At 44.0% G+C, this 15,594-nt stretch overlaps 1 protein-coding gene across 2 annotated transcripts in view; it reads left to right on the top strand.

Annotated features, from left to right (window-relative positions):
• The first annotated feature begins 7,041 nt into the window (after window positions 1-7,041).
• ctnna2 (catenin (cadherin-associated protein), alpha 2) overlaps window positions 7,042-15,594 on the top strand; it is a 406,672-nt gene continuing 398,119 nt past the window's right edge. Inside the window, exon 1 of one of the 2 annotated variants that reach the window (XM_042088145.1) lies at window positions 7,042-7,253. The gene's annotated coding sequence lies outside the window, so the exon portion shown is untranslated. The remainder of the gene's footprint in view (window positions 7,254-15,594) is intronic. The other variant, XM_042088135.1, reaches the window with a different exon arrangement.

Below are 15,594 nucleotides of genomic sequence, written 5' to 3'. Positions count from 1 at the left end.
GGTGGACCGGCCTCCCATACCAGGCACCACTGCTTCTCATAATGTGTAAAATAAAATGATGGAAGCTTCTTGGTGAAACACAGTAATTCTGGCCTTGTCTCTGGAGGGATCTGATAGTATGTGTGTGTGTGTGTGTGTCTGCCTAAGGTTGCCAGCTGAAAAGAGATGGGGACGATGCAGTTGAACATTCTGCAACATCTCCTAATTATATTTGATTCATAACTACACAGTCCTCTCCCATCACTCAATGGGAAGCCATAACAGCGGTGAAAAATGAATCACTGTTTGTCTTTTCCTGGCCTCCAGGCCATTAGATGATGTATTTTTCAGGCTTGTTTACTGACTGCGGCATTGTAGAGGAGTGGTAGGAAGTAGAATGGGCTGTGTTCCCATCCTAAGGTCAGTGTGTATTACAGGGTCTCTTGCCGGTTCCCTTGCCAGGTTTGCTGGTTTGTGGGGTAAGAGGTGGCCCTTGCCCTAAGAGGAATCCATATTTCAAGCTGACACCAGTCTAAAAGATTAATTTGTCTCATGTATTAAATCATGAATGTTCTTTAATTCATGACTGAAGGTACAGACTCTGCACAGAATTGAAGAGTGAGTTATTTTTATCACCTTGGATCTTTTTTCCCCCTCCATTGTGTAGCAGCCATATGGAATCAGAAAAAAAGGCTTTAGGGAAGAACACAAAGTCTCTTTTCTTCCTATTTTTTTACATTTTATTTTTAAATGTGTTTGCTTATCTCTGATGTCTGCAAATGGTACAGTATCCACTATCCATGCAGGGAAAATAGCTGAAATAAGTTATGCGCCCATTCCAGTGTGTGTGCAGGCATCACACACCTCCGATTCGCATCAGGATTTTGGTTCACTCCAGCATGAGTACACAGACATTAACTGAAAGATGCTCTTCCCCTATGGCATCTCAAAGAATGGACCGGCAGCTGTGAGGACTTCAATGGGCTCATTAGAGATTTGGATAACGGCTCCACTGATTGAAATTATGGCCTTAACGTTAGCACAGAAGCGAAGGCTTGGAGAACAAGAGAAAGAGAGACAGAGAGGAATGATAGAGAGAGAGTGGGAGAGAGAGAGAGAGCAGGATAGAGAGAGCAAAACAGAGAGAGAGAAGAGAGTGTGAGAGATATCATGATAGCAGACTCTCCGGTGGTGGATCATGTAGCGGTGCCACTGACAGGGCCGTGCAGATCAGAGGCTCTGAGGAGCCAGTGATGTGAAGATGACAGAAGTAGAGCAATTAGCTGGTCATGTGACTACTTGGACGGCACTGCAACTGAATTCATAACAACATCCATTTTTTCTGTCCCAGGTGGCGAGTTACATTTGAGACACTTTCACCGCGTAATCAAGCGAATGAAATGGCTTTTGCCTGGTTGCACTCACTGGCTCGGTCCTCTCTGGGAATGCTAGTCTCCTGTTCTGTCAGTGGTGGGAGTAGAGGGACACTGTCACATCTGAGACCATTAACAGATCTGAGACCATTAATATGTGACCTGACCTCTTTGCCATTCACGCCAATTGTCTGATTTTCACTTCACATTGCGGAGTAGAATTCTCGTTTCAGAATTGCTGGCACTTGGTCACCAATGACTCACCCATCATCAGATGGAATATTTTACACCTGGAACTTCTGTGATGGAGATATTACACCTTCCCTTTCCCCATAGCCATGTGTTAATTGTCCTCAGAAAGGTCTCCTTTGATATTAGCGGGATCTGACCTCTATAGGTACCTTTTGATTATATGCTGTTTACAAATAGTCCAGTTCTTGGGATCTAAACACCATTGTTCTTAGCAGTATGGAATCTAAAAACCATTGTTCTTAGCAGTATTTGTTCAAGTCCAATGGTCTGGCATAAATACCGTATTTGTGTGATTTAAACTCAAGGACACTCGAGGATATTTAAACGAATTAGTGACCACCAACATTAGAAGGGGAGAGCAAGGGCACACTCTGAAAGTTTCCCTCTGGTTTGTTGCTTTTCTTGAATGGGAGGTGTGTGCCCGGGACATTCGCAGAAATCAGCCATGAATGAAAGAGGCAATAATGAATGCTGGTTTTGTTGACAAGATATGAGTTTGAGTTTGGTGTAGTAGGTCACCATCCATCTCTGACTTGTGAACCTCAGACAAAACGGGGGCAATTGAGGTGGCATTTCATAACCCCAACCCTAATCCAAGCCTTAATGGTTAAAGGAATTACAGAAAATCATTAGTGTGTCTTCCAAACAGACGGATTTGCCTGTTTCCTAATCCAGGGATCTCGCTCCTGTCGTCAGCCAGGACCAAACCTCACAGCTGCATCCTGCTGCAGAGGACCAGTAGTAAGGAAGCTGAAAATTGAATTATAGCAGCTAATATTGCCGCTCTCTGCCTCGGCTCATTGCGTGGAGAACAGCTAATGAGAAACTTGAATCTTCCCCAAGCATTAGCTCAACTCCCGCGTGGCCATCAATCTCCTCCACTGCAACCGCTGTGCTTTTACACAAAACAACCTCAACAGCCCCCATTCACCACCAGGGTTTACTGCCATTCGCACTAAATGCACTGAGGACAATTGTTTTGTCACAGCCTCTCATTGCACAAACAGGGAGAAATCTATGTGAGAGTAAAGCGAGACGGAGGATGAAGAAAAGGCAGGATAGGGCTGTTTATGAGACCGAGAGCTGATCATTACTGTGGAAAAACAGGCCTGTAGCTGTGAGGAACGCAAGCCACAGACCTGACCAATTCAAACAATCCCAAATGACTTCACTGTAAACTGCCCTTCAGGCTTGACAGCATGCTCAATATTTTATGGGTTACACTTCATGTCAAGCTTCTGGGGGGATTCTATTTTGTGTTTCTGTTCTGCTCTAGAATGCTTAATGCAGCAGCTGGTGCTGCATGCAGGCCCACCTAATTACTCTTGGCGTGCACAAAAACATGTCATCATGGGACGCAGCGTGAAGAAATGGGGGTCCGAGAACAGACAGCACCCCGATGAGATCACTTCCTGTCCAGCTGGATAGTGGCTTCAACATGTGTACCAGACAGATGGGATTTATACTGCTACGGCCTAATCTCAGGCAACAAGGGAAAAAAAACATGGATTCCCACAGATGCAGAGGGACAATGGCGTCTGACAATCACACATTTCTACCACCTGATTGGTTTGATACAAATATTCGGCAATTGCGCTACAGAATATATGCTTTTAGTGGGAGGACAACTGCAGAGTCTGCAGACATGACTCACTCCTCTCCCCCCAGTGCTGCTGCTGAGCTCGGGGCACCAGATGGTGAGACTGGTGCTGGGGTTGGGTGGGAGCAAGGAGCAGTCAGGGGGTCCTAATCCTCCCCAAAGCCCCACTCCAGCTCCAACCACAGGGTGAGACACACACAAATGCGGCCCACGCACCCAGCCCAACACTACACACTTGCTCATAGTCCTGCAGCTGGAGGAGATTGGAACACGTCTGCAGGTACATGCATTATTGAAACTTCACAAAAATGAAGCAGAGACACTGAAGAGAGAGATGGGAACCAATTAAAATGCTTTAGTCAGTAATAAGCATGATGGACTTTGTAACATCTAAAATGCCTACACTAAATTACATTAGGTATTTTAAAAGCACATAAGGAGAAGAAGAAGAAAGGGGTATATTACAAGAACAAATCTATCACTATTTTTTACTAGTCCAGTTCCATTAAAAACCATACCCTTAATCAGTACAACATTGCTCAGATATAATATTTACCCTGGTATTATCCCTTGCAGTAATTCAGTTTGACTTAGCACTAACTATGTATGCTTGCATGAACTCAGACTGATCCAATTTCTCTATGAGTAGCCTAATAATATATAATGTAACGACTTAGCAATTACCTAGTCATTACCAGCTAAGGAATAATCTTCAAATACAACACACTGTGCTAGTACATTGCATGGCCTCCGTCCAGAGACAACCTTGCCAATGAGAAAATGTGATGTGTGACTGAAAGCTTACAAGGGACAAGCAAAGCTAAAGCATCAGCCAAGCTGAGCATTTTAATTGTAATAAACACATGGCACACACAGTGGATTGGTGGACATATATACACTTTAGGCATGCATAACAAGAATTGACATGCACTTCTACTCAGATCTTTTCATGGTATGTTTCTGTTTGAGGACATGATCTGATCATCAGTTGGTAAAATAGAGGGTGAGTATTAGGGCTGCTCAGCTACAGTAGTCCACTGGGGTTCTTTACCGTCTATGCCTGTGTAGACTTTTATCATGTGTGATGCGGCGAATTGTTATGTCATCACAGTGAATGACATGAAAACTCGTCACACCATGAATGTCCAGTTATGCCGTGTGCATGATAAGTGTATATGTTGTCCTCTTATATCATCCTCAGTAAGCCAAATGCTCCATCATGGGAAAAGCTTGGCACAGACCATTAGAAAGGACAATAGTGGTCACATGTGGTGGAACCAGAGGGAATTGGGACATATGTAAATAAATATGTGTGTAAATGTGAAAGGCCTCTGTCATTTTTCTGTACTCCTGGTGCAGTGTTATGTGACAAGTTGATGTGCTGCCTGCTCCTGTCAATATTTTCTTTTAGACCAGAGTGCTGTATTTTACCTGTCTTTCATCTTGTTGCTAGGTAACTAAAATAAACAAGAGTAATTATAACTGGAAGACAACTAAATGAAATAAGAAAAAACTAAAATAGACTGCTCCCATAAAAGTACAGAAGGGGAAACTTTGATGGAACGTTCGTTTAGACAGAGAGCTTATTTTACAGACATGCTATGATCTAGAGCAGTGGTTCTCAACCTTTTTCAGGGATGTACCCCCTGTGAAATATTTTTTTCAGCCAAGTAGCCTACCCCCTAACCTGCGCGAATTACCGCTACGCTTCAACCACGACTCCATCGTTTGAGTTTTGGTGGTATTTAACTAGGCCAGGGGTCGGCAACCTTTTTTGCCTGGAGAGCCACTTTTACCAAATGTATTTTTTTTAATCTCAGAAGATCCACATAAAGACGGTTACAAGAAAAAGTTTGGATATTTAATGTACAGTTACTTTCATTCAACAGAGGATTTTTAATACATTTTCTACTAGTTTTAAAAGTAATGTGCAAGTAACTTGAAATGTAAAGTGGAATGACAGAAGTATAGGCCTTAGGCTTCCAATGTAGGCTAAACACCACCCCCTATTTTCCCAGTGTCCTTTGGTATGCAAAGTAACATCATAGTTCACTCACAACACTCTTTTCATTGACATGTCATTGGCGAAATTGAACATTAGTCCTACCAGAGATTAGATTTGGTGATGGCCTTGGAGTCTGGCTGGCTCATATTCAGTGAGGTGAAGTTTCATGCAAGAATTGAGGCCGTCATCATTTAAGGGCAACTCCACGCAAAACTGTAATAGGCTATATCCATAACGCCAACTAAATAGCCTAATTAATGGTATTGTGTTGGCGTTATGGATGTGACAGTTTTGCGCGGAATTGCCCTTAAACGTGAGCGCAGGTTTGTCTTTATATTTTTCATATGTGAGAAAGATTTCTCACATGCAAGTGGAATAGGGTTAACACAGCAATACTAACTCGTTGCAGTGTGCGATATATAACGGGCAGTTCATTTCGTGTTTTCAGAATCAGTCTTCGGATGACTTTCCCATTTCAGCCCGCTAGTGTTCGCGCTCGCAAGCTGTGGTCGCTGACGTTTCCTTTTTGAAATTTTCCTTATCTAGCCTACAGTAAGCGCACACATCAACAATAATAATTAAAGACAATTTTTCTCGTTGACACAAATTGAGGGAAATCGGTGATTTTGTTTGATATTGACATGGCAACGAACCGCGAATGTAACAATATTGTGCAGGCTACGGTTACGGAGTCAAGTGAGGTGGGAAGTTATATAAATTAGGCTACTCAGATAGACCTACGAACTAAAATAAAATACATTTTAATTAAATAGGTCTACTCATTATTATTTTCAAAAGCTGAGCCGCATCAGAGGGATCAAAGAGCCGCATGCGGCTCCGGAGCCGCGGGTTGCCGACCACTGAACTAGGCCTACATTATAATATATGCCATATACCAATGAATTAAATGTAATGTAATGGCAAATTAGGCTACTAGGCAGTATAAAATTCAGAAAACTATGTGTTATTGCATGACAACTGGAGAACTTACATGGTTTTGTTCCTGTTGGTTTTGAAAGCATGAACATAGCATTGTAAATGAACTGTCTTTATTCTAATAAAATAAAATGTTAAAACTCGCTTGAAGAACAGGAATCACACAGGGCGAGCTCCATGTAAATGTTGTGAAAATGCAGTTTTTGAAAGTTGTGTCCATGACTTAATGTGTCACCACACAGACTAATCACACAGTGCGGGCTCCATGTAAATGTTGTGAAAATGCAGTTTTTGAAAGTTGTGTCCATGATTTAGCGTCCACCGCTATGCTTAATTCTGCGCTAAGCCGCAGAATTAAATCATTCCACCGCTGGGGTGAGTCACGTGAGAGAACATACATCACCCAATCATAGGGAACAATAAAGTAAGCTTGTTAAAAAAACAAACAAACAACCAACAACCCCTAATGCAAGCAGGTTATGGGCCAACCAGCTGTCTTATTTGTGGTCCGACAGCTCTCCTCACGCACACTCAGTCGTTCCTTTTTCTGCAAAGAACACCCAATCGCACATTCAGCACCAGAGCGCTGTTCAGTGTTCACATGCGGAGAAAGCTGCTCCTCGAGAAAGCTGAGCAAGGGCATCATTCTGTCCCATTTCTGAAGCCCTGGAATCATTATTTGGCAGGGAGGCGCTGGAGATCACTCCGTCTGTCCGCGACTAGGCTGAAAGAACTCTTACGTACAGAACTGCGCATGCGAGATTGAGAGGAGATTGTGGATTTGACAGTTCTGTGCGGCTCACTATATTGCAAGGACCCCTGCTCTCTGCGAAGCTGCGCACTGTGCGCGCATACTCAGCACCTGTCTTCTCTGTGGCTGGGGATTCGGTGGGAGGGGTCAGTATTTGGCAGGGAGCGGCGGAGAGAAGCATTTCCTAGATACCGACAGCAACGCGTGCGTTCATTCTGGTTCATCACTGAAAGGCAAGCGAAAGGATTTTGGTATTTCAGCAAGCAAGACAGGCTAAGAAGGCAGTGTCTCTGGAAATACGCTGAAAATATCAACTATTAGGCTTCTGTTGGAATACAAGAACTGACATTTGTAAAGGTAAGCAAACACTTGACTCGTTAGCCAACGCTGCTGTCTTTCCCATGGCTTTCAGAAAGGCGAGGTTTATGATAAGGCTAATCAATCTCATCTGGTCCATTAATTATTTTACCTGGAACTGAAATAAAATTACCACTAGAAAGTGGAATGTCATCATTTGGAAATTCTATGCACAAAAGAACGCTTTCCCCGCACGTTAATATTTTGCATCTCAGCACGAACCGTTATTCATGCTTAGCTATGTTAGCCAGAAAGCTACAATACTGAGGTTGTGGGCTAGAGATTTACACTGTCTTCCACTCGTAGATAGCCTAGCGTTTATCATAGAGCTAGCCCGATAGCTAAGTGGCAATTGCCGCCCAGCATCGGCATGGTTGAATATCAAACGATCAGACTACCTTGAAATTAACTCTCAGTTGTGGCACAATGATAGTTTGCCTAAATATCCTATAAAGACCTGGATAAATTATATATTTGAGTTTTTGTCTTCCAGTGTTGGCTATCAAATCACAGTCCCCTCCAATGTAGCAGCGGACCTCCTTTCATTGTTGGTGCGCCTCCCGTCATTTAGTCTCTCCGATGATGTCCCGTTATTCTTTGTCTTGCAGCATTAATTGACCTTTTCCCATAAATAAGTCACCTCTCGTTGTGTTTGAAATTACTGTGGTGTGTGTTAGTTATTTATAAACAGAATTAATTTGCTGTTGCCTAGAATCATTCGCAATGTGAGTAGGAAGGCTGTTGCCAATACTTCACCCGCTACTTTGTAGACTGCCTTGACAGTGGTTAAAACTGTAACAGATGCGCGCTATTGTTGCAAAGGTGTGTACTACTTCCAGAATGCGCTTTCTGAATAATTGAAAACTTACGATAGCTGACATCATTTTGCAAAGACGCAAGCTATCCATCACGCTTGAATTTATGATAGAATGCCTGTACATTTGATTTTAGTCAAAGATTTTAGTCTAAAATTTGGCTCCAGGTTCGCGTTGAAGTTCACAAGATGATACTCGCTACAGGCGCATCTCACGGTGACTGTCGAAAGATAGATTCGGGATATTACAATGCATTTCTAGATGTCTGGACACAATGCTTAAATATTGTCTTACCCAGCCATCCAATAAATTCAAAAGTCTCCCCGAAGAATACAGATAGCCTACTGTGGCGAAGGCCGTTGGTGAACAGAACGACATCGACAGAAACCGTTTAAATCGCCTTTCTTTCAAGACGTTGTGGCGTAGCCTAGGTTATATCCAATGTGTTCTATTACAATGTTGGTGACCTACGGTAGTTTCAGTAATGTTTGGTCTATGTAGCTTAACTAACCAGGAGGAGCTGTGAATAGCCTATAATACAGTCCTACCGAAGAACATTGGATAGCCTAAATCTTGTTTCACATAGGCTAAATTTCACAAATTTAGCCAAAGCAGGTAGACATTTATGAAAGCATTGTATCGTGCATTGTAATATAGCCTAATGTAATGGGAATGTCACTGCAAATTTGGTAACCCTATAGAAATCCTGGACCCATTTGTTCAGGTGCGTAGGCTATACTCTTGCTGAGTATGACCCTCACTGTCTGACTCCGTGCTCTTCAGAATAAGGAGGGAGAACTCACAAACACTCTAGCTTGCTGCAGGGCTGTGACTAAGAATGCCATTCATGACATGCTATTCCTGTAAACTATCCTCAGTCTGGAATCTGACAGGCTGAGAGGGAGTACTGCGTGGCCAGATTTAGATCTTGAACTTTTGATTGGCATGGAGGCGTGCAAGGGGAGATACACAGGGCAACACCATGGTACTGCTGTGACAGTATTCTGTTTACCATAGGGCTAGAGGCCCCTCAGACCAGCATACACAGGGCAACACCATGGTACTGCTGTGACAGTATTCTGTTTACCATAGGGCTAGAGGCCCCTCAGACTAGCATGTGCAGTACTGCAGGAAAGATCTCAGTATTTCTCCAAACATTGTTTTCCTCCGGTAATTTCTTGGATATGTGAATAAGTAATTTAGCATTTCCTTGCAAGCTTTTGGAATATTTTTTCATAACATTAGTTAGCCTATATTTTTTGGACACCACTACATATAATTTATGTAAACTGTATGTATATATTTGGAATTTGGAACATCTAGTTACTCTTGTTTAATATGTAGAATGACATTGGTTTGCATGAAAAATGACCCCCCCCCCTCCAAGCCTTTAGTCATTATGCAATTCACAAACCACAGATGTACTGCAATGGTTGAAGTGTCTTTGAATGAGCAGCACTGTGTGAGGAAATGAGCTTTTTGGGATTTGCTCACTCAGAAATACTTTGTTGTTGTCTGGGGTACAATGGGGCTCCCCCGCTCTGCAGTGTGCGCTGCCCAGGGAGACCAGGGGCCCAGGCTGCACATCTGCTAAGCCAGTGGAGCGACTCAGTGGATCTTGCCCCGCATGTCCAGACGGAGAGGATCAGGGTCACAGTCATCCTCAGTGTGGCAAGGAGGGTCTCTCTCCTCTGCTGAAGGACGTGTGGTGTGCTAATGAGAGATCTGTGCTGGAAAATGGAATAAACCCATGAAAAGTTAAATTTGGACCGGGATCTATAACGCGTGTCTCATTCTAGAGTCTTGTATTGATCACACAAAGGCGTAGGACTATTATAGTTTTAGTAACTCTGAAGTATAGCCCTGATCCATTCATCACAAGGTCTGGATTCAGTTATGCTCAAGAACATATGAGGAGGGCATTCATAACACTTTTTTGGAGACAATGACTACATCCATAGATTAAAAAATAACCAATCTATAACACTTTACGTCTTTGTACTTTATGTCTTCTTCAGTGGGGGGCTTGGTCTGAAGTATGACTCTCACACACATGTACAGTAGTGCTTCAAGTCTCCTTAAGACGGGGATGTGGTCTGCTGTTTTTATCATTTCACTGAGCAGAGCTACACAGAGGAGAGAGAGAGAGAGAGAGAGAGAGAGAGAGAGAGAGAGAGAGAGAGAGAGAGAGACAGAGATAAAGGAAGGAAGAGAGAGAGAGAGGAAGGGAGAGAGAGAGAAAGAGAGAGATAGAGAGAGATAGAGACAGAGATAAATGAAGGAAGAGAGAGAGAGGAAGGGAGAGAGAGAGAAAGAGAGAGGTAGAGAGAGAGAGAGGGGAGGAACATACAGAGAGAAAGAGAGAGGTAGATATCGAGTTAGAGAGAGAGAGAGAGTGGGCAAGAGGCCTCTTTTTCATTCACTCTCCTGTCAGTCACTTTTAACATGCCACACCCAGGAGAGTAGGCTCTAGACACTGTGGCTAATTAACATGTACAGTTGCCAAGAAACTAATCAATTTTATGAAGTCTTCAACAGCTCTGAATGACTCTGTTAATATTTGAATTTCTGCTCTTGTTCCTATTAATCATATTGCATTGTGTTTCTCGATATGCTGGGTTGATCACTTGATGTAAGTGATGATTAGAATTACGACCATGGTGGTTTCTCATTGTACGCAAGCAGTTTCCCCGCGACCAGCGATCTAATTAAGGGGTGAAATTACCTTTGCTAAAGCCTTATGGTCTCAATTAAAGTTATGAGTAACGCAGTGCAGCGAGAATAAAATACAGTAAAATACCGAGGGGCCCAGGGGACGCAGGCCTGTGGTACCTGAGCAGGAACACATCATTCTGCCGGCTTGATCACTGATGTCCCCTCAGTGGCCGCCAGAGCTCTCTCTTAAAGTAATCAGGAATACCTTTCATCACCTTTAGTTCAGTCACAACGCACGGTCCACACGGTACTGTATGCGTACTGGGAAATGCACGATGCATTTTAGTGAATCAGAGGTAGATAATACACTGACAAGCTAAAAGTGCCTTCACCTCCTAACATAACATAACCTGAAGCATCATCAGAGAGTTTATAATAGTACTCGCAGGACATCCTTCCAGGGGGGAATCTCTGCTCGGCTGATATTTCTCTGACTAGGCCACGCAGTTAAGCCTTTCTTTTGTTCCTGGGTATTGATCTCTAATCTGATGTGCCCATGGGTGCCAAGCCCCCTTGCCTCTTCCAAGTGACTCACACACTTTGTAATGGGACGGTAACAGCTGCCTACAGCCCCCTCGGCTCTCTCACATGCACACTTTACACTCACCCTTCTGTTGCAGCTCCTTCCTTTGTTCCACTAGGACTCTATTATCGGGGCACACCACCACCACCGTCGCCATAGCTGTTTTGTGTGCACTCTGCACTCTTCTATTGTCTACATGCAATCAGTTGGAGATGTGCTAGACCCTCTAATGTACTGTAGCACATTTCCTTTGCTCTTCCTCGAGGCGTCCTTCTCCCCTTAATGTGGTCGGTTCTCTCTTACATAAAGCATTGAATAGAATTTGAAGTATTAATGGTGCATTAACTTGCATTATGAAAATGGACAGAGAGCTTTCTTTCCTCCCCTGCAGTGCCGTGACAGGCACGGTCAGCTGAGTTCAGACTTGATGGCATCTTTTCGGTTGCTGCGCTGATCGGCCATTTCCACTGAGTCAGACAGGCTGCTGGATTGTAGGGCATGAAATTGGTACACAATTTTGAATTTATGGGGAGATGGCACTTGATGTCATTATGTGTCGTGGCATGTCCTCTCAGAATTGCAGACAGCCCATCAGACGTGTCTGCTTGACAGCGGCTGATGCACGACTCTGTTGTCCCTCCGTCTGTCGGGCAGCTTTTGTTTGTGCCCGTCATAGTTACTCCTAATCTGGTCAGAAACTTTCTTGGGGAAGCTTCGCTCCCCTTTCGGCTCCCGCTGAAGTCCATCTAAATCGAAGCGACAGCTGGAGCCGTGCCCAGATACCGGCCCCAGACTCACCTACAGGATATGGACAGGCCGGTCAGGAGAGTTCAGAACGTCCGTCTCGTAGCTTGGTAGATTGGGTTATGATGAAGCTGTCTCCCAAGCTGCCTTGGGTTGGCCCGTCAGAGCTGTCACACACAGCTGCCATCCTTCCTCCCAGAGTGCTGATGCTGATTTTGATGAGGTCAGAAAAGGGAAGTAGTGGGGGAAGCTGTGGCGCAAGTGGCTACTGAGTCCAATGCCGTGTTCAGGTCCAAGTGCCCCTGGGGACCTGGGTTTGAATCCGACGTGCGGCCATTTCCCAATCCCACCCCATCTCTCTCTCTCCCACTTGATTCCTGATTATATTCATTGTCCTAACTAAATGAAGGCAAACAAGCCCCAACAATACACAGTACTTTAAAGAAGTGATGTACGTAGCGCTCTTGAGTTCTGCAGAGGGCAGACAGCAGTCGCAGCAATTCAGATAATGCCTGCCACTTGCACACATTTTAATGGATTCAGATTTTTTTCAAAAGTGCTGCAGTGAACTGAAAGGTTAGTCTTATGAACTGATAAGAACTGATGACTTTCATGACTTTGAGTTTGAGTTCACATTTTGAGTTGTGAACAGAGTAAATGTCAGAGTAAATGTATGCAAGGACTGCACCATCATTGCCAGTAATATAAACATATGATCTGAGACACTTGCACACACATATACCTGCATGTCACACTTGCATCAATCTCAACACCCTTCTCACACACACACACACACACACACACACACACACACACACACACACACACACACACACACATACTCAGCCATATGTTCTGCTCTCTCCCTCCAGCAGAAGGTATGCTAATAGTCCCTCATGCTGAGCAGGCCTGTGGGCTACCTCTCTTTCTCATGCTCCCCGGGCCTCCAGACCTCGCTGTTGTTGTTTTGGAATCCCTGGTACACCCCCCCCCCCCCCACCCCCATTCAGGGCATGGCACCTCCCTCCCTTTGTAGGTGGGTTCAGCTGGGACAGCTGTCCTCAATGTGGCTCTACATTCTGAAAAAAGCTTTCTCTGCAAGCTGACCCCTTATTCCATGACCCTAAGATCCCAGCTCATTATTGTTTTTTTTCCACACACGTCTGTTTGTGTATGTGCTTGTGTGTGTGTGTGTGTGTATGTGTACACAGACATGTGTGATTTGGTGTGTGTATGTATTTGTGTGTGTGTGTGTGTGTATGTATTTGTGTGAGATCGTACGTCACTAAACACTGAAGGAGCCACCTGGAGCCTGGCGTGGGGGGGGTCGTGTTGGGTCAGATCACATGTCAATGAGCTGCTGTTGTGTGGAGGCAGGAAGGACCTAGAGAGGAGCACGAGTGACAACCTGCCTGGTCAGCCTCCTGCTGAATCAATAGCTCTGAGGGCTTATACGCCTGGATTTCAACAGCACTTTTAATATAATTTCACCTGTGTCTGTCCCAGAAACAATTTTAATCGAGACATTATATGGAATGGATAATTAGTGGTTTGCTTTGACATTAAATGCTGATAACTTGTAGCTTTTAAACGAGGTTTAATAGGATTTATGGAGGTACAAATGTGTGTTTTGGGTACGTTTAATTGCTAGGCGATTATTCCATACTTATTGGTATAATTACTACAATCACCTCCCATTAACATGACACCAATTGGCAGTGCTCTCCTGAGTTTTATTTCCTGAACTTCACCCGTTTATCCATCATGTTCTGTGGACAATTGGCAACACAATCGGAGAGCCATGATTGCAAGAGCAAACTGGACCCAATTCAGTGTTAATCTTTTAAACACAGCTTGACGTGTATAATTTCATGCTCTTCATTTCAGGCCAAAGCTTAAGGTCTAATTTGCTCCTCATTCACTAGGTTGATGGGCCCGCTCAGTCATTCAATGGCTCTGTTTAAGTTGTTTCATTTCATTAGAGAAAAAGAAACTCTCTCTCCTGTAACCTTGGGAAAGAAGCATCTCAGGCCATATAAGGTTTCTCTTTTTGCTCCTGCATGTATGCAAAACAAAGGAAGAGGACCCGCTCAGGAAGGTTAAGAGAGGAGGAGATGAGTGCTGCTTCTGATCTACACTACACTGCACCACCTCTCCTACCAAATGTGCATGTCATTTGAAGGCTAGGTGGAGTCAGGGTGAAGTCAGCATAGCACAGCACATATTTTTTGCACTCTCTAGAAGAAGCCCCCCCCCCCCAACCTTCCCGCCCCTCTTATAAAGAATATGTGTGCTCTGAGCCGGGAGGGTGTCAGAAGTGCTGTGATGGGCCCTTTTTGTAGTCGTGTCTTAAAAATGAATGAATCATCTGCCATTGGGGCACGGCGGCAGTAAGGAGAGATGGCAGCTGTATCTGCTGATGCTCCACCACTTCTCATCCTGCCCCCAAACAGCTCTCTGCTTTTTTTATTCAAAAGGAGGAATTGGTTGGGTTCTGGGGAGAACAGCTCCGCTGACATTTTGTTTTTGCGAAACGGGTGTTGTGGGGGAGCGGGCACTTCCGGGTAGCGAGCCCCCAGAATCCACTTCAAAGAGAATTCACTTTCTGTTGCAAGCCTGCAATTCTATGATGTTCTGCAGGTTGGTATTCAATGATGGCGCTTCAAGGTTGTATTGGCTTTGTAACTTAGCCTTTGAAAGCAGGCCTCAGCTGAATGTAGAGGATGTTTCTCCTTTTTACACGGCAACAAAGATAGAAGCATTCTTAACGATACGTGAAACATAGGTGGAGCCACTTTATTTGTCCAGGTCTGCTTTCTTGACAGGTTAGTAGACATAGCCTTGGACAGTCAGTGTTGTGCGTGAACGAGTTCAAAAGAACGCGTTCATTGAACACGCTCATTTTTTCGTGAACGTTGAACTGAACGCAACACATTTTTTAATAAAGAACTTGAACGTGAATTAGTTCACATTATGTGTCATGAACGGCAGACATCACTGTAAATGAACGTTGGAATTTGTTTTCCATTGAAAACTGAGTGACATCTGTTTTCTCTTTTGAAACGCAACGAGAGAAAGTTCCTCCCTCTATTCTCGCTGGTGCCGCTTAAATCATGTATCACCAGTCAGATATGGTTTTGACATTGTGTGCGCAATGCATTGCGGGCAACGTAGTGTCCGGCTGAGAATAGTTGAATAGCATACTGGCTTCTGCACAACGTTACCCGTGATGAATTGCAGCAGAGCAATGCCGCGTAGCAGGCAACGACGAGAGCGCAGAGGGCTGGATTTTATTGCACTAAGTATAGAACTGGTCTACCTTGTCTGTACTGCTGCAAGTTTCATCACCTGGTAAGAAACCCACAATTGCAGTGTCATGAGCAAATGTCTACAATGAGCAGCTTCAAAGAACGTATAGTGATTTCTAGCTCGTAGTGTGAAAAAAAGTATTTATTTGAATATCTCACGAAAAAAGTAAAATGAACTGAACTTTGAACTAGTTCAGAATTAAAATTGTGAACTTTGAACGTGAACTGTTCACTTT

Source organism: Alosa sapidissima, chromosome 1, assembly GCF_018492685.1.
Source record: "Alosa sapidissima isolate fAloSap1 chromosome 1, fAloSap1.pri, whole genome shotgun sequence".
NCBI classification, from domain to species: Eukaryota; Metazoa; Chordata; class Actinopteri; order Clupeiformes; family Clupeidae; genus Alosa; species Alosa sapidissima.
This window is presented reverse-complemented; position numbering and strand designations above follow the sequence as displayed.